The sequence below is a fragment of the Bos mutus genome, chromosome 1 (assembly GCF_027580195.1).
Source record: "Bos mutus isolate GX-2022 chromosome 1, NWIPB_WYAK_1.1, whole genome shotgun sequence".
NCBI classification, from domain to species: Eukaryota; Metazoa; Chordata; class Mammalia; order Artiodactyla; family Bovidae; genus Bos; species Bos mutus.
Genome location: NC_091617.1, coordinates 78,350,105 through 78,373,178, shown reverse-complemented (window position 1 = coordinate 78,373,178; position 23,074 = coordinate 78,350,105).

Below are 23,074 nucleotides of genomic sequence, written 5' to 3'. Positions count from 1 at the left end.
TACTGCATTCCATTTATGCTTTTTTTGTTGTTGTTTTTTTTTTTTTTTAACTACTCATTACCATCTCAAATAAGTGGGTGAATAAGGAATGAACAGTTAGGTAAAATTAAAAAAAATGAAAATCGGCAGAGATTTGCCAATGACATTTCCTTGCACTTGGGACTGAGACTAGCAGACAATTTATGTGGTGGTGATAAAAATTAGTGGGTTCCAAGAAGATGTCATATAATAGGACCTTAGCCACCATCTGAGCCTATTATTATTTGAAATTCACTCTCAAGACTTAAGACAATAACTCACCATAAAATGCTCACATTTGCCCTTAAAAGGGAAAAAACATTAATAAATTCATCTTCATCTAATACAAATCCAAAATGACCCCTACCCACTGGAGAGGCAAGGGATCAAGCCAGTTACTCAATGACTGGAACTATAACTCTGTGACCCCAAGGGTCAGTGTCTGCATTGAGAGGGAAGAAAAATTTGGTGGGAAGCAAGGTTTGCTATGGAGCTTCACCACATCAGCTCCTCAGCTTCTGTTCTCATGGCCACGAAGCAGGAACCAGGTCTGAGGATCAAGCTTAAGTTCTTTCCAAGCAGTGGGCCACAGAACCCAGGGCCAAACACTGAGCAAGCTCACTGCTCTGCCCGAGCCCCTCTGGTGTTCTGCACAGGCAAGGAATTAGTCCCGCTCTCTTTTACAAAGGGGTCCTGTCTCTTCCCTGTGGTGGTGCCACAGTGGGGACAGGCCTTGAAAGGAAGTGAAGGAGCAAAACGGAGGGGCCACTGGTCTGCCATCAGCAGCGAGATAAGCACGGGCGTGTGAATAGGGGCTGCCCAGCAAAGGACAGGCTCTCCGAGACGAGATGTCAGCGCCATGTCTTTGCCTTTCAACCCCAGGAGCTTGTTAATAACCTCTTTACAAAAAAGGACTGAAGACGAGGTTTCTCAGCCCCATCTGAACAGACTTATGTACAAAAGCTTCACTTTGGAAAGAGAACTGAACCAAAGCAGCCCGTCCTAGTCCTCTCCCAGGGGAACGGTCGCTGCTTGTTCAAAGGGCACCTCTGAAACCCAGCCACCCTTGAAATCCTGGGGTCTGGGTGGCCCAGGTGGAGAACCAAGCCTCCAGACCTTGGGAAGGGGAATATGGCTCACCCCAACCTCTGCCTGTGGAAGGAGCACTGCCCTGACTTGACTGAAGTGGAAAGAACGATGCTTCTTTCTGCTTGAGCTACCCGATCACACTGCCTGATGCCCAGCCTCTCTGACTCTCAAACCCTTCTGCAGCTCCCAGCTGTCTGTCACTTGAGTCTCTTCTTCCTTCTGACGCTCAGGGCCTCCAAAGTCTGGTGCTAACCCTAGTGCCAGCTGCGCACACCTGTATGCCCATCCAGGTACCCAGCCAACCCCAAGCCTCCCCATCCTTCCTGCCTGCCCACACCAGCCTCTCCCCTGGAAACGATCTCCCTCACTCTTCAAGCTTTCAGATTGTCACTTCTCGAACTCTGAGCCTTTCTGCACCCCAAAGATCTTCTCTTCACCCCAAAGGCCTTCTCTTTGCCCTGACCTCCTTTCCTGTCCACTGCTCTGATCACCTATTCAAGAAGAATTCCCCTCTCTCAACTCTAAGAGCCTTTTTCCTGTATTTTTCTCAGGGTTCGTAACTTTCTCCTTCACATTTTTTCCCTGGGTGCCTCTCATGACTCGGCCCTCAGGGTGGCCCACGATGGCTGGCACACAGGGGCACCTAGAGCACAAGCCCCCTGCAGGTCTGCCAAGTTAGCTTCAGGTGGAGAGCTGACTGGCTGACCTCTTTCCCGGCGGCTCCAGGGTTTCATACACCTGTGAGTCTATGAATAGGCAAAGCAGAAGGCCAGACAAGCATCTTTTCTGCTTCTGTCCCAGGTCCAGGGCGCTCCCTTTAGGGATCAGTGCTTTAAATCATCCCTCACTGCACTGCCGTGGAGCAGTGATGGATGCTGACCTCTCTCCCCTGAGGAGCCCTCTCCTTTGCTTGTGGGTGGCCGTGTTTTTCCTCTGCACCCTCCTGAGTGTCCCAAGCCCACTGGGAAGGACCCTGAAGAGCCGTCCTGCTCCTAGGAGTGCACCCGTGGCTCTGTCCTCCTTCGCACCAGCTCCAGCCTTCCTCCTCCTGTGTTTCTACGCCCACGACAGGGCCCAGTTCTGGGAGTCCTGTGGTCACTAGGAGGAGGCTGGGTGCAGGGCCTGGACAAAGGGCACAGAGACATACCTTCCCCTGCAGAGACAGGAGGGAATTTGACTTGAGCCTGTTTTCAGGGTAATTCGGCATCAAACATCATCGAGGCCTGAAATCTGGCCAAGTCTTTGTTTTGTTTTGTTTTTTTCCTTTCCTCCAATCAGCCCGGGGCACCGGGGAGGGGGAGGGCGTTCAGGGGGTGGGGGCCGCTGGCCTACTGGGGCTGAGAGGGAATGCTGAGCATGCAGAAGTGGCCCATTGAGAGCCCCGGCTCACAGCCGCTCACAGCCCAGGGGCGGGTGGCACCCCTGCTCCCCCCACAAGGGCAGCTCTGTCCTGTGGGCACAGGGCTCCGTCCCAGCCCCACTGGCTGAGAGAGAACAACATTTCCTTATAAGGCCCCGACCGCCCTGCCAAGGCTGGACGCTCCGACAGACTGTAGCTTTCCATTCTCCTCGCCCGGCTCCAGCGCAGGCCTTGAATGTCGCCCTTGTTGTCAGGCCCCTCCTCTCCTCCCCGGCCCCCACCCCACCCACTTCCATTCCCTGCCAGGGCCAGCCCCACCGAGCCTAGCCGGATAAACAGCCCTGGGCCTCTCCCACGCAGGGACTGCTCGGCTTAGGCCTGCTGGAGGCAGCACAGGGTAGCAGAAAGAGCGGTGGGGCCCTGGGTTGGGCCGACCCTACAGGTCCCTTCCTGGTGCCTGTGGCTTCGGGGCAGCTCTGGACGCCTGTGAGCCTGGCTCCTCATCTGGAAAATGAAGATGTCATTGCCACGGGGTCCAAATTCTTTGCATTGCTTTCACAGTCCTTCCCAGTGAATCTACCTTCATAGCTTCACCTCTGCTTGCTCCCCTGGGCCAGGTTCCCCAAACTCCTCCCCTCTCCCCCACTGGCTTTCTCTGTAGCCTGAACTGAGCCTAGCAGGTAGAAAGACCTGGATTAAAGGCCCAGGGAACTCCACCTGCAGAGCCCCACCCTAACAATGCCACTTCCTCCCCACCCCCGGAAAAGTGAATCGTTTCTTCTCTCCTCAACATTTGCATGTACCTCTCTAAGAGGCTTCCCATTTTGCAATTTCTCTGATATGTTTACCTGCCTTTTCCTTTACCAAGGGATGAGCTTCTTGAGGCTCAAATGGATCCTCTTTATATTCCGGAGCTCAACCACTGTACCAGGCACACTAATGTGGCTTCGTGAAAGGTCATTGTATAAATATCGAAATGCACAGTGCTGAGCAAGCCATCAAGAGACAACTGATGTGCAAATACGATGTGAACTATGAAGGGCTGTGCACCTGTGAAGGGTAACAACTGTACCATGCTGCTTTTCACTCCAAATTCTACTCTTTGTGATGCCATTATAACCTTACCCATCTGCCCAGTTCTGGATCCTGAATTCTGGATTCACTGAAGCCCCTGGGTGTTTGTTGTTGTTTAGTTGCTAAGTTGTGTCTCTTGCTACTCTTTTGCAACCCCAAGAACTGTAGCCCTCCAGGCTCCTCTGTCCATGGGATTTCCCAGGTAAGAATACTGGAGTGGGTTGCTATTTCCTCCTCCAGGGCATCTTCCTGAATATGGGATCAAATCCACATCTCTTGCATTAGCAGGCAGATTCTTTACCACTGAACCACCAGGGAAACCCATCGCACATGTTTAACATGTATCAAAGATATTATTGGTCCTTAGAATGCCATTGTTGGGGACTAAAAGGGGTTTGGGGAATTATCCCATCATTTCCACACTGACATCTTCCATGCAGATGTCATGTGGCAACACGTGGATTAAATGAAGGGGGTTCCAAGTCCTCAACCCTACCTGTTTTACCATTTCTACATCATAGGATCCTACAGCATTCTCAGAAAAAAAGAATCCACTGGCTATAAAAGTTAGAAGCACATTGATTAATCCAATCTCAACATGTGACAACTGAAGCAACTGAACTTCCTAAGAGAAAAGTGACTTTCCTAACATTTCAGGAGTCACACACTAATCACGATAGATCTGGGGCCCCTGATTTGCATACTGAAGACTTGCCCAGCATTGTTGCCAGCTTAGGGCTGAGTAATGATGGAAGGATGTAGCTGCATAACTTGTCAAGCTGAGTTCTCGTGGGTCTGGAATTTGTCAAGTTCCAAATAAAGAATTTCAGTCTCTGCTAGAACAAATCTCCCTGAAATGGAAATTCTGCAAATTATGAGGTCAGTGATTTGTAAGCACACCACAGTCAGGTACTGTGTGTGGTGGTTTAATCACTAAGTCGTGTCTGACTCTTGCTACTCCATAAACTGTAGCCTGCCAGGCTCCTCTGTCCATGGGATTTCCCAGGCAAGAATACCAGAGTGGGTTGCCATTTCCTTCTCCAAGGGATCTTCCTGACTCAGGAATCGAACCCGGGTCTCTTGCATTGCATGAAGATTCTCTACTGACTGAGGTACAAAGGAAGCCCAAAAGTGAGGGCCTGCCCTCTCTGAGGTTCAAACTCAGGACCTTCAGATTATGAGACTGGTGAGAATCTAGTCCCCATGATCCTAGCAACAATTTGAAAGACAAAAATCTTATTCCAGGATGCAATATCCTTTTCCTCATCTACATACTCATTTTCTCAGAGATGATGTTGACAGACTGAAGATCATGGTTAATCATGAGCCATATTCTAACATTCCTATTTGCCACAGGACAAATTCAGGGTACAAGGTGGGTCTGCGTTGGGCTGCGTCTAAGGGATTTAGTTACTAGAACACCAAAATACTTTATTATAGTGAAGTTTCTCCCAGGAGATGCCTAAAGTAGCAACACAGGAAACCAGGAGAAGTGGAAAGAACTTTGGGTCAGGAGTTAAGAAATGAAACTCTGTTCCTGTCTCTAACACTGACTGTGAAACCTAAAGCAAATCAACTGTCTTTGCAGGTCTTCAGCTTTTCAACTACAAAATGAAAATAATAATGCCTTCAAGATAATTTTCAAAAGCAGTAAGAACTAGACTAATTAAGACTATAGTCATAAATGTACTTTATGAACAATAATAATTCAAAAATGTATGTACCTAAATAAGGGCTAGTTATTAATAGGCAGTGGTTCTCCCCTTGGGGTTATTCTTCTGAATATAGAAGAGAAAAATCCCTTTTCCAGCACTCTGAAATGCTTGCTCCATCCCCCAGTTCCCTCCTGGCCACTGGCAGCCACAGGATTGCTGATCACTTTCCAGGAAATCAGGAGGGAGGTGGGGCTGCTCTTGCTTCAGGAAACAGGAGGACAACAAAAGGAGAATCCTCTCACCCTGCTTTCCCCTTCACTTTCTTCCCAGGCACAAAGAGAAAGAGTTTGCCAAGTCCAGGTTCTGGGCAAACTCCGGCTGGATTAAGAAAGTCATTTCTCTTCTCTGTGCCTCTATTTTCCAAAATATGAAATTGAGTGGTTGAACATTGTGATATTTAAGTCTAAGGGTAACAGTGTAACTTATTGCCAGAATAGAGACACTTCTGAATATGAAAAATTATTAGTAATTATACCAGGATGGGACTTCCCTGGTGGCTCAGTGGTAAAGAATCTGACTGGCAATGCAGGAGACACAGGAGATGCAGGTTCAGTCCCTGGGCTGGGAAGATTCCCCGGAGGAGTAAGTGGCAACTGACTCCAGTATTCTGGCCTGGGATATCCCAAGGACAAAGGAGCCTGAAGGACTATAGTCTATAGTGTCGCGAAAGACTTGAACACGACTTAGCGACTAAAACACAACAGCAACATACCAGGATGACGATAGCAAATAGAACTGTACCAGGCAAACTGGATGTATGGGCATTTTATAAAACCCTGTTTCAACTTGCACTATTACTGGAAAAACAAGAAGACAAAATGAACTTAAGGAAAAAATATTTCAGTTCCCTCAGTGTGGTCTTGGCCACAGAGAAACTTTGACTAAATCTACAGGTTGTTTTTACTTGTTCTCAGTGAACCAAAGGCAAACTCACTATCAAGTCACACATATAAAAGAGCCTGAATACCATAAAGCATTTCTACATCCTTTAGCTCCAGGCAAACAATCCTGTGAGGCAAGCCTGGGAAGGCAGTAATCCCATTTTAGAGGTTTTCTTTTAATGGCCTAGAGAAAGTTAAGGGCTTGCCCAAAGTCTTATCATTAAAGAATCCACCTGCAATACAAGAGACCACCTATATCACAGGAGACCCAGGTTCCATTCCTGGGTCGAGAAGATCCTCCAGAGAAGGAAATAACAACCCACTCTAGTATTCTTGTCTGGAAAATCCCATGGACAGAGGAGCCTCGCAGGCTATCGTCCAGAGGTCACAAAGAGCTGGACACGACTGAGCAAGTAAACCACCACCACCACCAAGATCATGGAGCAAAGAAGCACAGTCATGTCCTAGGCTATTGACTCTGTGCTTGCTCTGTTGCCCCAAGTTAGTAAAGAGAGCACTTAACTTGTAAAGGCAGATTGGCTTTAGGCTGGCTACCTTTTATCCAGGAAATCCCTTTGCTACCCATAACAATGATAAGCAAAGCATAGACATTTTTTAGACCCCTGAAGCTTGAGGTTGACCAGGGTCTTGAGAATTAGCTAAATTTACAGACGAGGAGACCAAAACCCAGAGAGAATGAGGTGGCCAAGATTACCCATCAAGACCCACATTCAAGAAGAATTTAGGTCCCAAATGCCTCCTCTAGCACTCTTTTAGAAGGCAATGGCACCCCACTCCAGTACTCTTGCCTGGAAAATCCCATGGATGGAGGAGCCTGGTAGGCTGTCCACGGGGTCGCTAAGAGTCGGACACGACTGAGCGACTTCACTTTCGCTTTTCACTTTCATGCATTGGAGAAGGAAATGGCGACCCACTCCAGTGTTCTTGCCTGGAGAACCCCAGGGACAGGGGAGCCTGGTGGGCTGCCCTCTATGGGGTCGCACAGAGTCGGACACGACTGAAGCGACTTAGCAGCAGCAGCAGCAAACACAAACAGACTTAGGAAATTAAACATAACTTATACTCCTTTGGCACCTTTCAAAGATTCATGAATTACCTTTTGATTTTCTAATGCTGAAGAGCCCCAAGCTATTACTTCCTTCCTTGTGCTCTCCGAAGCTAGTTGAGCATATTTAAGTTGAAGGCATTCAACAGACACTTCTTATTTCTCTTCCCTGCACTTCCAGTGAAGATCAAATTAAATGAAGTTTCCTCCTGGGCAAAGCTTCCATAATTCAAAATGTTTACTGGAGTCCTGAGGGCAAACCAAAGGGAGCTTGCCGTGTGGTGGTGAGCTCTTGGAAAATGAATAAGGAACCTTGGATCGAAGTTCTGTTTCAGCTATTCCTTAGCAGCACTCCCTTGACTGAGTTATTTGCCCTCTCTGGGCCTCAGTTTCTTCATCAGTAAATGAAAGCGTGGTATTAGGTAAGATTTAAACATTCTTCCATCTCTAGTGAGCTATGTCCAGACTGTAAGTGTTTTCAAGTAGGACACTGATCCAATTCTTTTCAATCCATTAGTGTCATAGAAGTCAGTGTCCAGGAGAGGTTTTGTCACCTATTGCATCTTGCTGATGGATATTTTCTATCCCTTTGCCCTATACTCCTTTGTCCTACTGCTGATTAGCACAAGTAACTACTTGTACCAGCTAAAAGAGGCAAAGGGGGCCGGTCATTCTCTCTAGTACAAACCAGGGGGTGGTGAGTTAAATCAGAGGCATTAGTCATGTTGCCTCATTGACTGATTCCTCATAAATGAATACAGCTCTGAAAAACTTTACTCAAAGCCTGACCATTTATTTCCTGATTTATTACCTGTGCTGAGATCATTGCTGTAGATATTTCTCCAAAGAACTGTAACTATAGGGCAAAATAATGACTCCATGACATTCATTGATGTCGCTGACTCCAACCTCCCTGAAGATAGAGGAAAACCTTCCAGAAGACATACATAGCAATGACTTGTTTCTAGCACTGCGGACCATTAGCACAGCTTGGGATTCTGAGCTGGAAGTTCAGACCCAAAATACCTATCCTGTCAGTCTCCTCTTGAGTGGGAGGGGAAGCTGCTTACAGTCAACTTCTGTGTCTCTTGCCCAGCACCCTTTCTCTTTCTTCTCATACAGAAAGTTCTTATTCAGTGGAAAATCCATCCCGTGTACTATATATGGAGACAGACTCTTCCCACACACACAAAGAGGCAAATATGTGTCCTGGACTGGGTCACCGTATGAAGATGAGGGTGAATGTGAGACCAAAGCAGGTCAATCCAATACCGCACCATGACTTTTCTGCTTTTAAGGACGATGATTATTTTTTCCCCATTGAGTTTATTTAGTTGATAGAATGTGAGTCTTACAGATGATTATCCTGCCCATATATGGAGAGAGCTGGAAAGAAGAAAACCTGGTGATGGTATTTGAGCCCCGGGATACAGCCAAGCCTGAAGCAAGACCACTCTTAGGCTTTTCTATTACTGAGTTCATAAATACACTCTTTGGTATGGGCTATTTCAGTTAGGTTTCTCTTATTTGTAACCAAAGAACTCTTGACTAATGTTATCTTCTTATTAGATACTCCATGGGAACTTTGAATATCAGAGCTGAAATAACTTCTAATGTGTTCAAGTCCACTATGAATAGAGAAACTGAGAAATGAATAGAGAAACTGAGAGGATCTGCTTAGAGGTATCTTAAAAGTTCTAGGACTAAAAGCCAGATCTTTTCATCACTCTAAAAGTTTCCCCAGAGGTCACTTATTTCAATACTTGATTTGATTCTAATGTGAACTCCACAGTGTAAAACACAGGAAAAAAAAAATGCCTCTGAGCTTCATGCTTTATAAGATCTGAGACATACCACATTCCTGAAATATTTTGATCATACATCTGTGTCACCCTTTCATTTCTCATAACATTTTTATCGCTGTTATAATTTCAGAATAAAATGTCTTGCTTCAAATCCCATCTACCATTTATTTACAAATTGTGTGAACTTGGACAGGTTAGTGATAATATTGTGTGTCCATTTCTTCATCTATGAAATGGAGGTGATAGAAAGAAACAGTGGCCACTTCATAGAACTATCAGAAGCATTGACAAAATCCTTGTGGAGCATTTAGCCCAGTGGCTGGCATACAGCATCCAGTAATTTTGACTATTGCTATTAGTTTATGATTTTTGAAACAACACTGAGAGATAAGACAGCATATAGATAGGAAAGTCAAGGACCAGATGTCTAAGAGAAGATAGTGAGTGGAAGAATGGAAACCGAGTCCCACCTCACGTGATCCTTACTATAAACTCTATTCTATAAACTAGTTGGTCATTTCAGATTGTGTTCACTAGTTCATACATTCACTGATTCTATCATTATTTCACATGTTCATTAATTCAGCAGCTATTTCCTGAGAACCATAGATCCTTTCTAGCCCTGGGAGCTACCGTTTAGAGACCTGGGTTAATTCTTGTTCTTTCCTAATTCACTCTTTAGGCCCAAGGCAAGTGACTTCATCTCTTTGGGGGCCGGTTTCTTCAGGACACTGGGTAAGATGTCTGAAGGCTCCTTTGGTAGAAGCTCCCGTTTGCTGTCCTCGGTATGACCAGCTTGGAGGAGACAAAGACGCGGTCCAGGGGCTTACCTAGAGGAGCCCATAGCTAAGGGGGAAGAATAAACATAACTGATATGACTTGCTTCAGGATGCTGGAGGACAACACATGTCATTTAAACATTTCTTAGTGAAATAAATTTGGTGTCTACATGCCATATGCCAGGGTTCGTGGGAAAGTTGATTTCTGGCATGTTGGGGGTGGGGGAGGGGCTCTCTCCTCCCGCAGATGGATGACCATGTACAATAACTTTCAAATAGACTTGCACACTGGCAGCCCTGGGGCCTGATGAAGCCTGTAAAAAGTGTTTTGCTTGGCCTGCAGTACTTTTTAAACATTTTAAGCCAACTTTTAGCAGCTGGGAAGTTTCTCATTAAAACCCAGATTTCTAGATTCTATTGAAAAAGCAAAAGCTCTAGGGACACTGGGCTGGAATCCCTACAGTGGCAACTGACATCTTAGCGGCTTCTCTTACGGAGATGCTGCGTCTCTCCCTAATCAGAGAGGAAAGTTTAACTTCATCTTGAGACAGACTGTATGAATTCAGGGAAAATGTACATCAGGCCTATCATGTGAGTTTAAAAAAATTTATGGAGGAGAGTAATGGGGGAGCTGAATGTATTGTGATAACCCAAATATGTTATTAATATAAGCATATTAATACATATAAACATATAATTATATAGTTTATTTATATTGTATATATGTACATATTTACATTTATATAAACATATATTTTATACTTTAAGTTTCTGGATTTCCTTAGGTATTAACTTCAGCCTAGCAAGGGGCCAGCATGCTTTGATATTTCACAAAGAGGAATGTTGCTAGATCTGAACAAATCATTTACACATGACACTTCCCTTCCTCAAAGGGCATCTGAGTTGGTAACCCTGGGTCTTACTGTGATGTACTAGTAACCTGGCTCTCTGAAGAAAGTCTTGATTCGTATAGTTTGCCAAACTCCAAAGGTAAGTACTCCCACCCTAACCAAGTGCAAGGATGACTTAACAACTGATTCAATATTTCTCAAATGTTAGCAGTTGATTCTTGTGAGTCAGTACAGGCAGATTCAGCACACCGGCTCTATCTAACTCCAGAACATGGGAATATCAAAGGTTGTTACTTTCCTCTCACTTAGAACTCTATGGAGGGACATAAAGTTGTCTAAGACATGCCTGTCTTTGGGGGAATTTTGGTTCAGTTCAGGAGATAAAGCAAATACCTTTGAAATAATTAGAGGGCCTTTTGAGCAGAGTCAGTAGTCTTCCCAACATCTTTGCTGGAATGTCGAATAAGAATATCAAACTCACTACACCCAAAATAATTTTCCTGGACTTCCTGCCAAAGTTGTATTATATTCTCCCAAACTTCTATCTCAAAAAGTTGACTTCTTCCTAGTTCTCAAGCTAAAAGATAAGGAATCATCCTTGATTCCTTTCTCTCTCAACCTCCTTGTCCAATTTAGAAAGTAGTCTCATGTATCTACCTCCAAAATTTATTTTAAACCGTCCACTGCCCTGCATCCCACCAGAGCAATCCTAGTCCTTTTCTGATGCCTCTCTCTCTGGTCCAGTCTCTAAACTCTTGGCTCTTCCTCAGCATCAACCTTCACCAGTTATTTTTTCTCTCCCTCCCTGTGTGCCATGACCAGCTCCTTCTCATTCTTCAGATATCTGTCTGAATATCACCTCCTTACAGCTTCTTCTCTGCCTATCCTAACGTAGCTCTCCCTACCTGACTGGTAATTCCCCATTCCATCAACCTATTAATCATCTCAGGTGGCTCAATGGTAAAAGAACCTGCTTGCCAATGCAGGAGACCTTCAGGAGATGCAGGTTTGATCCCCTGGGGGAGGAAATGGCAACCCACTCCAGTATTCTTGCCTGGAAAATCCCGTGGACAGAGGAGCCTGGCAGGCTACAGTCCATGGGGTTGCAAAGAGTGAAACATGACTGAGCAACTGAGCACATTCATTATCACATACTTTGTTCACTTGCCTATGACTTGCTCATTCCCATACACACAACATGTCAATTCCACGAGGGTAGGAAGCACTTATGCCTTGATTTTGCTCTATGTCTTCTGCCTAGCACAGTGCTTATCAAGGGTAGTCGTTATATAAATCCTTGGTTAGTTAATGAATAGATAAATGAATGAAGGGTAGAGGTGAAGTGAGACTTGATATTTCAGAATTCCCTTTTGGCCCTAACATGTTAGAAGTCTGTGGCTTTAAGAGCATAATTCTGTTCCTTCTGATGTGGGTCCAGCTCTCAAAGTAAAGCTGAATTCAGTGGGGAGGCAGACAAGTGAAGAAACCAGCAGCCAGCTGGCTCCCTGGAGGAAGTGGTAAATATACTGGGCTTTTCCAGTCTTCAGAATCACTTACACAGAAGACATCTGACACCTTATAGAAAATTTACCTTAATCTTCATTTCAATTGTGATAGTGATTATAAAAACTTGATGTCCTTAAATATCCATGTATGTGTGTGTATGCTGATTACCAGGTTTAAGCTGGCATAAAGAATTTGCTGAATTTGCCCAGAGGCCCGTAGACTTGACCCCCTTAGCTGGCTTGATGTTTGAAGGCATGATCTGTTCCACACCTCAGAGAAGACCCACTTAGGACAGGAAATGAATCATCTGTGTTCCACGGAGGACCTACTTCAGATTGGACTACACTAAATGTGAAACAGATTAAACCGGAATGAAATCATGACATATTTGCTCCCTCCCACACTGTGGGACATGTCATAACCCCGTGGTACCTTACCCTGAAACTTTCAATCCTAAGGAGGTCTTCTGAAATCACCTGTCTGACCCTCTTGTTCTCTAGAAGGGGAAACTGAGGACCAGAGAAGGGCAGTGACTTGTCCAAGTTTACATAGCATATTTGGAGCAGAGCCAACATTGGATTCTTGTCCTATCCCAGTCAAACGTCCTAAAGAAACATACACATACAAGCTGAGTGTTCTTTCATCTTTTTTTTTTAAAAAGACCCATTGTTTTGTTTTATTTATTTAACTTTTTGGCTACACAGAATGTGGGATCTTAGTTCCCCAACCAGGAATGGATCCCACACTCCATGCATTGAAATTGTGGAGTTTTAACCACTAGACCACCAGGGAAGTCCCACAAGTTGAGTTTTTAAAGAAAAAAATAAAAACATTCTTTTGTTTAATCTTTGTTAGCAACTTGATGAGCTATTTACTGACTTTTTCTAATTGAAAATTAAAATTTTAGCAACTAACCTCTAGTCTTACTAGGGTTCTAGGACATCCCAAAGGAATTTGGCTTAAAATGATTAAAGAAGTCTTCACATAGTAACATGTAAGACAGTCCATACCATTTTATAACAAGAGATAAATGTTATTTTAACCATCAGTAAAAAACTATGTCACTGTAAAAGCAACAAAAAGAACTAATTCTTTTCATTTTAATCCTTGTAGTTAAGACTTGGAGATCATCCCTTGCAGTTTTCAGCAATTTGTTTGAGATGTGAACGCAGTAGAAGGATGCATGCCAACCTGTTAAACTGTTACACATGCAGTATTGGAGAATACAGAGGAGATATTAAATGAAAAAAAGATAGGAATTTTTGTGAGCTTTTGAATCTGTCAAATGTTCAGAGCAGTTTGGGGAGTAACAGTATTTCAAGACGTATTTATTTAAACATAGTGCCTGACAGACAAACAGGGATCATTTGACTAATTTCTTTATATCTAGTCTGAAAAAGGCAGCCAGTACCTCTCAAAGGGCAGAAAGAATTAGAAACAGCTGCCCAATTCACTCTCCTGGATCTGTCTTTCCCCAGGGTCACCAGCTCTGGTGTGAGAGCAGTCAGTGTAGAGTCAGGAGTCTTTCTACAGAGACAATAGGGAACCAGTTTTGGAACCCTAGACCAGTGCTTCTCAGACTTGAGGTGTCTAGAAATCACCTGGGGTATTTGCTAAAATGCAGATTCCTGGGCCCACTTACAGGGCATCGAACTTCCTAAGAGTCTGGCTTGGTCCCCAAGAATCAGCATTTTAATCAGCACTCTTAGTTGATGCTGACACAACTAGATGTTAGAACAAACATGCTAACATCCATCAGCTGTAGGCAAGTTATTCCCTTTTCTCTGAGTCTTAATTTCCCATAAATGGAATGAGGACACTGGACAAGGGTCATCTCTAAGATCACTTCCTGATTCAGGCAATAGAGATCTATGACTCTTGAATGAGAAGGTTGGGTCCCTACCTTGCCCTGGACTAGCTCCATAGCCCATTTGGGCCATGTGCTTATAGGAGCATTTCACTCAAACACAGGCACTTTTCAACACAGAGCTCAGTGTGAACATGGAGGGGTTCAGGGGTTCCCAGCCAGGTCCTCCCACTGCACGCCATCCACAGAGTGCTCTCTGACTTGTTCTTTTCACTCTTGCAGGTCCTCAGATGGCACCTCCACAACCCACTGTCCTCAGGCAGGAATATCCAGGAAGTACCTGGTTCTCTAGACCCCTAATCCTGCTTCAGATTTAGAGTTTACTAACCAGGATGATGCTCCAGGTTAATCATCTCGAACTACTCAGAAAAAACAAAACCTAAACAGAGACTTTACTTAGAAAAAACAAAACCTAAGCAGAAAAACATCTATTTCTGCTTTATTGACTATGCCAAAGCCTTTGACTGTGTGGATCACAATAAACTGTGGAAAATTCTGAAAGAGATGGGAATACCAGACTGTCTGACCTGTCTCTTGAGAAACCTGTATGCAGGTCAGGAAGCAACAGTTAGAACTGGACATGGAACAACAGACCGGCTCCAAATAGGAAAAAGAGTATGTCAAAGCTGTATATTGTCACCTGCTCACTTAACTTATATGCAGAGTACATCATGAGAAATGCTGGACTGGATGAAGCACAAACTGGAATCAAGATTGCTGAGAGAAATATCAATAACCTCAGACAACACTACCCTTATGGCAGAAAGTGAAGAGGACCTAAAAAGCCTCTTGATGAAAGTGAAGGAGGAGAGTGAAAAAGTTGGCTTAAAGCTCAACATTCAGAAAACTAAGATCATGGCATCCGGTCCCATCAGTTCATGGGAAATAGATGGGGAAACAGTGGAAACAGTGGCAGACTTTATTTTTGGGGGCTCCAAAATCACTGAAGATGGTGATTGCAGCCATGAAATTAAAAAGATGCTTACTCCTTGGAAGGAAAGTTATGACCAACCTAGATAGCATATTTAAAAGCAGAGACATTACTTTGCCAACAAAGGTCTGTCTAGTCAAAGTTATGGTTTTTCCAGTGGTCATATATGGATGTGAGAGTTGGACTGTGAAGAAAGCAGAGTGCCAAAGAATTGATGCTTTTGAACTGTGGTGTTGGAGAAGACTCTTGAGAGTCCCTTGGACAGCAAGGAGATCCAACCAGTCCGTTCTGAAGGAGATCAGTCCTGGGATTTCTTTGGAAGGAATGATGCTAAAGCTGAAACTCCAGTACTTTGGCCACCTCATGCAAAGAATTGACTCATTGGAAAAGACTCTGATGCTGGGAGGGATTGGGGGCAAGAGGAGAAGGGGACGACAGAGGATAAGATGGCTGGATGGCATCACTGACTCTATGGACATGGGTTTGGGTGAACTCTGGGAGTTGGTGATGGACAGGGAGGCCTGGCGTGCTTCGATTCATGGGATCGCAAAGAGTTGGACATGACTGAGCGAATGAACTCAACTGAACTGAAACAGAGAATGAGTTCCTTAACGATAAGAGATGCTAGGCAAAGATTTTCTTTTTTCTCTCCTTAAGATATATTAATGATTACCTAAAGAAGTTACAAAATTTTTCTTTAGCATTTGTAAGTCCTCAAAATTAGAGAGTCAACTATTATAGCTTGGCCAGGAAAAAAGCTTGTTTTCAGCCTTTGACTCTTTTAGACATTGGTTCTTTCCGATGCCTGAGGCTATGACTTGCTGCCCTGGCTTCTCCTACTACAATTACAAGGTTTTACCTCCTGGGTTTAGATATGTTCACCAGGCCCTTCCTAAGGTCAAAAGATTTAATTCCTTCTACATCTTGACTTTGGACACTTTCTTTGAAAACCTCCTGAATCTTTCATTTTAAGCTCCTATACTAAGTTACTCAACTTTGTTTCTTCATCTTCCTTCAATACTCATACTCCCGTGGCAAAGCATTGACCAGAGCACAACATATATGGCAGAAAGAGAATATGCCAGGGGGAGAAAACACAAGTTGCCAAAGACTCTTAATTCTCACAGTGGAATTGAAGCGCCCATTGACTGAGAGCCACTTGTAGGGTGGGACAGTAATGATCATTGGTTGAAAGAGCACCATCGAGTTTATTCATTGCTTACATCCTGAGAGCATATTCTAACTCTCCAATCCCCGGTAGATATATTTATGATATGATATGAATGACACATGTTTCAAGGAAAAAAAATAGTAATTATGGTTGAAATGAATCTGTATTATTAAATGGGGTATGACAAAAATCAACTTTCCTTTCCATTCTTCATGAGGCAAAGGGTTTCTGGTCTATAAGAGACTTCCAATGTTTTCAAACTGAGATGATATAATTTCAGACAAAGGCCAAAAAAAAACACAACATGATATTTTCATTAAACTGACATTTCATAACGTCATAACATCTATGACTTTAACAGTAAATTGACTGTTTCTATCAGGCTTTTTGAATCATTGAAGATATTTTAAAGATACTTTATTGGTTTTGCTACAAGCACCAATTCCCCTTCTTCTGGTTATAGCACCACTCCCTTTTCCCCACCCCACCCTTTGCTACATCAATTCCTAGACTGCCCCCCAGCTCCAAGGATGGACTTGGACAAAAATCAATCCAAGTCCACTTCCTCTTTGGCTACGGGGACTGTTAACCAACAATCAACTCTGAGAGATAAACCCAGCACTCTTTCGGAAAAGTTAGGGAAGAAATGGGTTTTCTGGGGGTGCTATCAACTATATTGACACCACGAGAAGGAAGCAAAGGTGAGAGTCAAAGAGCAGAAGCTGACGACAGCTCAAGTGCCTTGATTGTCAAACTGGAAGCCAGTCTGCGCTCAAGAAGCGCCCCCCGCCCTTTTTTTTTTTTTGCTTTAGCTGATATAAGTTGGGTGTTTATCACTTATAATTGGATAATTTTATCTACTCCCACCTTACTCTCATTATTATATAGATCTCTGGGTACCAGGGATCCTTGGTTGAGAATCATTAGCTAAGCACCAAGGAGATCATAGACATGTGTTTGTTGTATCTGTTGATCTAGATCTGTATCTAATTCAAATCTCAATCTCAAATTTGCTGATTCATGTTTATTGAGCTCCTCCCAGGTACAAACTTCTCCTGGGATCTGTGGGAAGCTAGATGATTCTACCAGGCCCAACCACCCACACAGACTGGTAAGAGAACTTAGAGAAGATCAGGGGAGGAACAGAATCTTCTGGATGGAAATCTGGGAAAGTTTCATAAAAGAGAGCTCACCAGAGATGGGCATTAAGGGATTGAGTCACAGTTGACCTAGACTAGAGCCTGTGTTCTGCCTCCTGATCCAGTATTCAGTTTAAACCCAACAGGGGTGAGTGCTAATGCAGGGTAGGGTCCTAGAGGAGAAAGGCTGCTGCTGTTGGTTCCCCAAGCCATGCTAATGGCTATGTGGGGCCTCGTGTAGACACAGGGCCTCAGGCCACCAAGAAGCACACTGAGAGAATCATAAGATGAGGGCTAGTGGTGTTGGTTTAGTCACTGAGTCATATCTGATTCTTTTGTGATGCTATGGGCTGTATCCCACCAGGCTCCTCTGTCCATGGGATTTCCCAGGCAAGAATACTGGGTTGGTTGCCATTTCCTTCTCCAGGGGATCTTCCGGACCCAGGGATAGAACCTGAATCTCCTGTGTCTCCTACCTGGCAGGTTGATTCTTTGCCACTAAGCCACATGGGACACCCAAGAGAAGGGCTACTATCCTGTCAATCACCTCAAAGTATCTGAGAATCATGAAACAATGGGATAGCATAGAATCATTAGATACCAGAGCTAGTGAGGAATTAATCAGCCTCTTCATGTGACAGGTAAGGGCCTGGAAAATGGAACAGGTCAAGGACTTGTCCAAGATCTTGTCCAAGATCACTCTTGCCAAGTCATTCCCAGGACCCAGGGCTCCATGACTCTGACCAGTTCAAAGGAGATACCGTTATTATTTCATTTCCATCCCAGCAGGAGTGAGGAGTCTGCAATTGTATTTTGACAGATGTTGTCTTTTATCTCAGATAGTTTCCTGTGGCTAGTCTTGCTTCAGTACATCCCTTGATTTTAACATGTAATGAGCCTTTCCTGGGACTGAGTCATGCAGGCCTGGAGGACTTTCATTGGGTCTTTAGCCAATGACCATTATTTCATTGGCTTTGTAGCCAATAACCATAAAATCCCCACTAGAAAGCCCCTGCTGAGGATGCAGTCTTGTTGAGCTCCACGTGGACTTCTAGTGAAATGTGGATGCCATCAGGGGATGACAATTTGGGGAATGGTTCCATTGCTTACCAAGCCACTCTTCCAGACTCTCAAGAACATGATAAAGGGAAGAAATAATTATTCTACATACAAAAAGGACGTTTTTTTTTTATCTACAGCATGTGAGGGGTTCTAGGTCAGAGTTAAGAGAGAACTGCCTCTTTTTGCAGTAATCTTTGATTTGTCTAGTACAGTTTTACCAGTCACAGCCATGACTCTTTCAAAAGCCTTGTAAAGAAGGCAAGACCAAATTATGTTTTCCCCATTTCCCAGGGGAAGTAACTAAGACTGGGAGAGGAGAAGCCACCTGTCCTCTTTCACCTGTCTAAGAAGTGGCAGACCCGGGGCAGTCAGAACCCAGCCTGTCCCACAGGTGGCCAGCACTCATTTTGCAACACCTCAGGGATTTTGTCCACAGCCAGTTCTGAATCACTGCTCAGACTGACAAAGGATGAGAGTCCAGGACCTTTGTGGGTGTGACAAAGGAGCTGGGGCAGAAGTTTCCTTTGTTCTCCTCTGTGAGCCACATCTGACACTCAGAGCAAAGCTACTCCTTTTTAAAATCCAACAAAGCCTGACTAGAGGTAGAGTTATATAATGCAAATCAGCATCTAGACATTGGATGATGAATGAATGAATGATTGAACAGATGAATTAATGAAGTGGCTCTTGCGTTAATACACAAACATAGTTCATATTTCAGCTGGCATTAAAGACAGAGCAGAGACAATGTCTAAGCTCTGGTCTCTGCTCCCGAGGAATACACATTCTAGCAGGAGAAGAAACAGACACGCAGACAAATAAATGACCATACACTGTGACACATGCTGGAGTGCAGCTAGGTAGGCGGGATCTAGAAGCCCGGAACTGAAGGATGTGACTAAACCTCCTTCCCATGTGACCAAACTTGCAACTTTCTGTTGGCAGGAGCTTCCCTAGGGTTGCAGGAACCAGCATGACTCATCGTTCCCTTTCTATCAGATATCACACTGGGAACATCCGAGATCACCAGTTAGTGCAGGCTAAATAAATTCTCCTGGAGGAATCTTGAACACTTCTGCCATGTAGGTGACCTGGGCCAAGGAACAGAGTCTGCAGGGGCTCTCAAGCTACCTGTCCCAGCCTCCTACAACAAGGACCCCAGCCATCACAGCCTTCCCTGGGATTCATGCTCTGAAATCAACTTGCACCAGAGTCCTCTCTCACCTGCACGGTAAAAGGTGGCGTGACTCAAGGAACGAGAAACATCACAGTCACAGTAGCCCAGCTCATCCATCAGGGCTAGAACACCTCACCTTGAACAAGAGAGATAAGAGAATAAAATAACGCCTGACACAGCCTTATCACCTAATAATATGACCTCAGTTTTTCCATTAAAATTACTGAGAACCACAGTCCTGTACTCTGGCTGATAAAGAGATCACAGGAAACAAAGCTATTAATTTTTATCTCTGCCACGCAATAGCACATCTGAGTGAATACAGTATATCCAAGGGGAAAAAAAAACCCACTTTTTCTGACGGTAGAAGTTGGATATGATTTTTTTTTCTCTTCCCACCTTTCATTTCTCATACCTTGTTCATCAACGAGCCTCTAAGGAATTTTTAATCTCAGAGGTATTAAATAGACATGGATCTGGCTATGCTGTCACCGTTATATAATGTTATAAACCTCTCTGTTTACCCATCCTTAGAGGCCTTGATAGAGATATTAGAACACAATTGAAAGCATTTGAGCTGGGACCTCCCTGGTGGCCCAGTGGATAAGAGTCTGTGTTCCCAATGAAGGAGGCATGGGTTTGATCCCTGGTCAGGGAACTAGACCCTACATGCTGCAACTAAGAGTTTGCATGCTGTAAAAGACATGATTCAGCCAAATAAATAAAGAAATATTAGAAAAAATAAATAACATACTTGAGCAAGCTATTTGCCTCTCTAGTCCTCAAGATTGCCACCTTTAAAATAAGGAGCTACACACTTGGTCTCCATAATTGCTTCCATCTTCAGTATTTGAAGATACCGTGACTGAAGGGGACATAAAGCAGGTCAGTTATGATGACAACTGTCATCTTCCCAACCCAGGAATTGAACCAGGGTCTCCTGCATTACAGGCAGATTCTTTACCAACTGAGCTATGAGGGAAGCCAATGACAACAGTAGTCTTTGTAAGCAGAGTGCTGTCAGGGAACAGTAGAATGAGGCAATCACCACCCCTGTCCTGGGCCCCATGCTGTAAGGGGGCCAACTCTGGCTTTTATAGGGCAAAAGTCGATGGAGTCATGGTACATTTTGTACCTGAAGCCTGCATCCCCCTTCCAGAGCAAACTCTGGGTACCTGGGACCCTGAAGTAGCCTATGCAAATGGCCCAAGGTTTGCTTCCAGGCCCTACCTGATGTCGCCCCTTGTCCCTCATCCCCAGAACAGATCACGGCCCCATGATACACACTCCTAGGGCTGGGCATGGTCCAAGGATGGGCAGTGTGATCTATGCTCCATCTCCACACCCAACTCTTCCCTGCTCTCAGGAATACTCTGGTGGAAACGATTGCAAAGCATCTGTCTTTGGGGTGTCAATGCCCAACAGTGCCAGTGAGTAGCAGAGGCGGAGTTGCAATAGTGTGAGGAGGAGGCAGGGACTGGGGGTGTGACCAGCAAACTTCACTTGTCCTGGTAGGGACAAGTGAAGTTTGCCAATGCAGGCAATTGGCAACTCTGGCTTGCCAATGCAGGAGTTGGTGACTGGCTGCCACAGAACAGTGGACTATAAAAGATGCATGTGAGAAGGTGCTTGGAAGAAGAGTGGGCCACTGAGTGGTGATGTTTTTCCCCAGCTGGAGCTGTCCACTCTGTCACCTCCAAAGGGCCACAGACAACCCCAGGCTCCTTCCCAAGCCTGCCTTTCCTCCAATTTTGTATTTTAAAGGTTTTAGCTCCTCTTTCTCTTTCTCTGGAATAAAGCTATCTCAGAACTGGTTTCCTTAGCTTTGATACCCTATCTATTTCTAAAAAACAAAAACCTGGAGAAGGTTTATAGCAAAAACATCAGATAGCTAAATACACAGATTTGCCATTCTATGAAAGAAAGGAAATAGTCATGTCAGGAACCTCGGATTCAATTTTTACTAAATATAAGGATAAAACAGGTTTGAGCTTCCTGACTGCTAAAGTAATACCAGAAAAGTGCTGTGATCAAAAGCACAAATACTCATTCTTCAAAAGAAATAAAATTCTATTGGAGTGAGAGAGAGGTTCAAGAGGGAAGGGGCATGTGTATATCTATGGCCGATTCATGTTGATGTATGGTAGAAACCAATACAACATTGTAAAGCAATTATCCTGCAATTAAAAAGAAATTAAAAAAAAAAACTATTGGCTATAAAACTTGAGGAAATTTCATCATCTGCATCTGTATATAGGAGACGCTAAGTAACAGAAGAGACTGAATCTTCACCAGTGGTTTTGCAGACGATGCAGATTCTTTCTCCACACAACCATTTATTATACTGACACTTGATAAAAATCTGAGGATATGATATTTTTAAAAAGCTGTGAAGTCATTGCTACAAGAACATGATCTAATATCATCTAAGTAACCAAAATAGATATAAGAAAATAACTCAGGAAAAGCAAAGGGATGAACCATTCAACAAACACTTCTCAAACTTCTCCACCCAATATCCCTAATAGCAACGGTGGAATTCCACCCTCCCAGTAGAGTGGGGAGATAGAGGATCAATTATGCCCTCTGGAGCAAAGTAAAATTTATCTTTAAAATTTATTCAGTTTTAGGACTTCCCTGGTGGCCCAGTGCTTTGGGCTCCATGCTTCCAATGCAGGGGTCGTGTGTTCAATTCCTGGTTGGGTAAACAAGACCCCACATGCCATGCATATACATTCTAAGTTGCTTCAGTCGTGTCCAACTCTTTGCGACCCTATGGACTGTAGCCTGCCAGGTTCCTCTGTCCATGGGATTCTCTAGGCAAGAATACTGGAGTGGGTTGCCGTTTCCTTCTCTAGGGGATCTTCCCAACCCAGAGATCAAACCCGTGTCTTTTACATCTCCTGCTTTGGCAGGAGGGTTCTTTACCACTAGCGCCACCTGGGAAGCCATGCAGTGTGGCTCGAATAATTAAATAAATGAAATTTTAAAAATAAAAAGCATTCAATTTTGACTTGCTACTTTTTAAAAAATGTGTTCTTATTTTAATAAACAATTAATTTTCCCCAAATCTTTGTTTCGTCTAAGAGTAAGCCCTGGCATTATCAAGTCTCCCAAAAGTTTGGAAAACCATGACTAACTTACATTGTCTCTTATTTGTTCTTTACAACAAACTGATGAGGCAGGTATCATCCATTTTCATCAGTGGGGAAACTGAAGAACAGGGAGATTAAGTACTTTTCTCAGTAGCACATGGCACCAGAATATATACTTGAATGAAATCAGATCTCCTGGCTGTAAGTCCAGTTCTTTTTCCAGCTTCCGTAATGTCAGGTAGGAAATAATCAAGGACTGAAATGCATGGTCCCACTAAGGTTTCTGATGTCCTACTACTGAAGCACAGTACCCACTGAGCTTTGGAGGCCACCCAGGCTTCCAGTGTCCCCCCATAATGCGCACTGGCATCCATAGATGTCTCTGATTCATTGCCAGATTCTTCCAGAGGATGAATCACCCATGCTCAAATTATAATCAGTTCATATATTATCAACCGTATGAGGCTGGAGCAGGAGAGGAGAGAAGA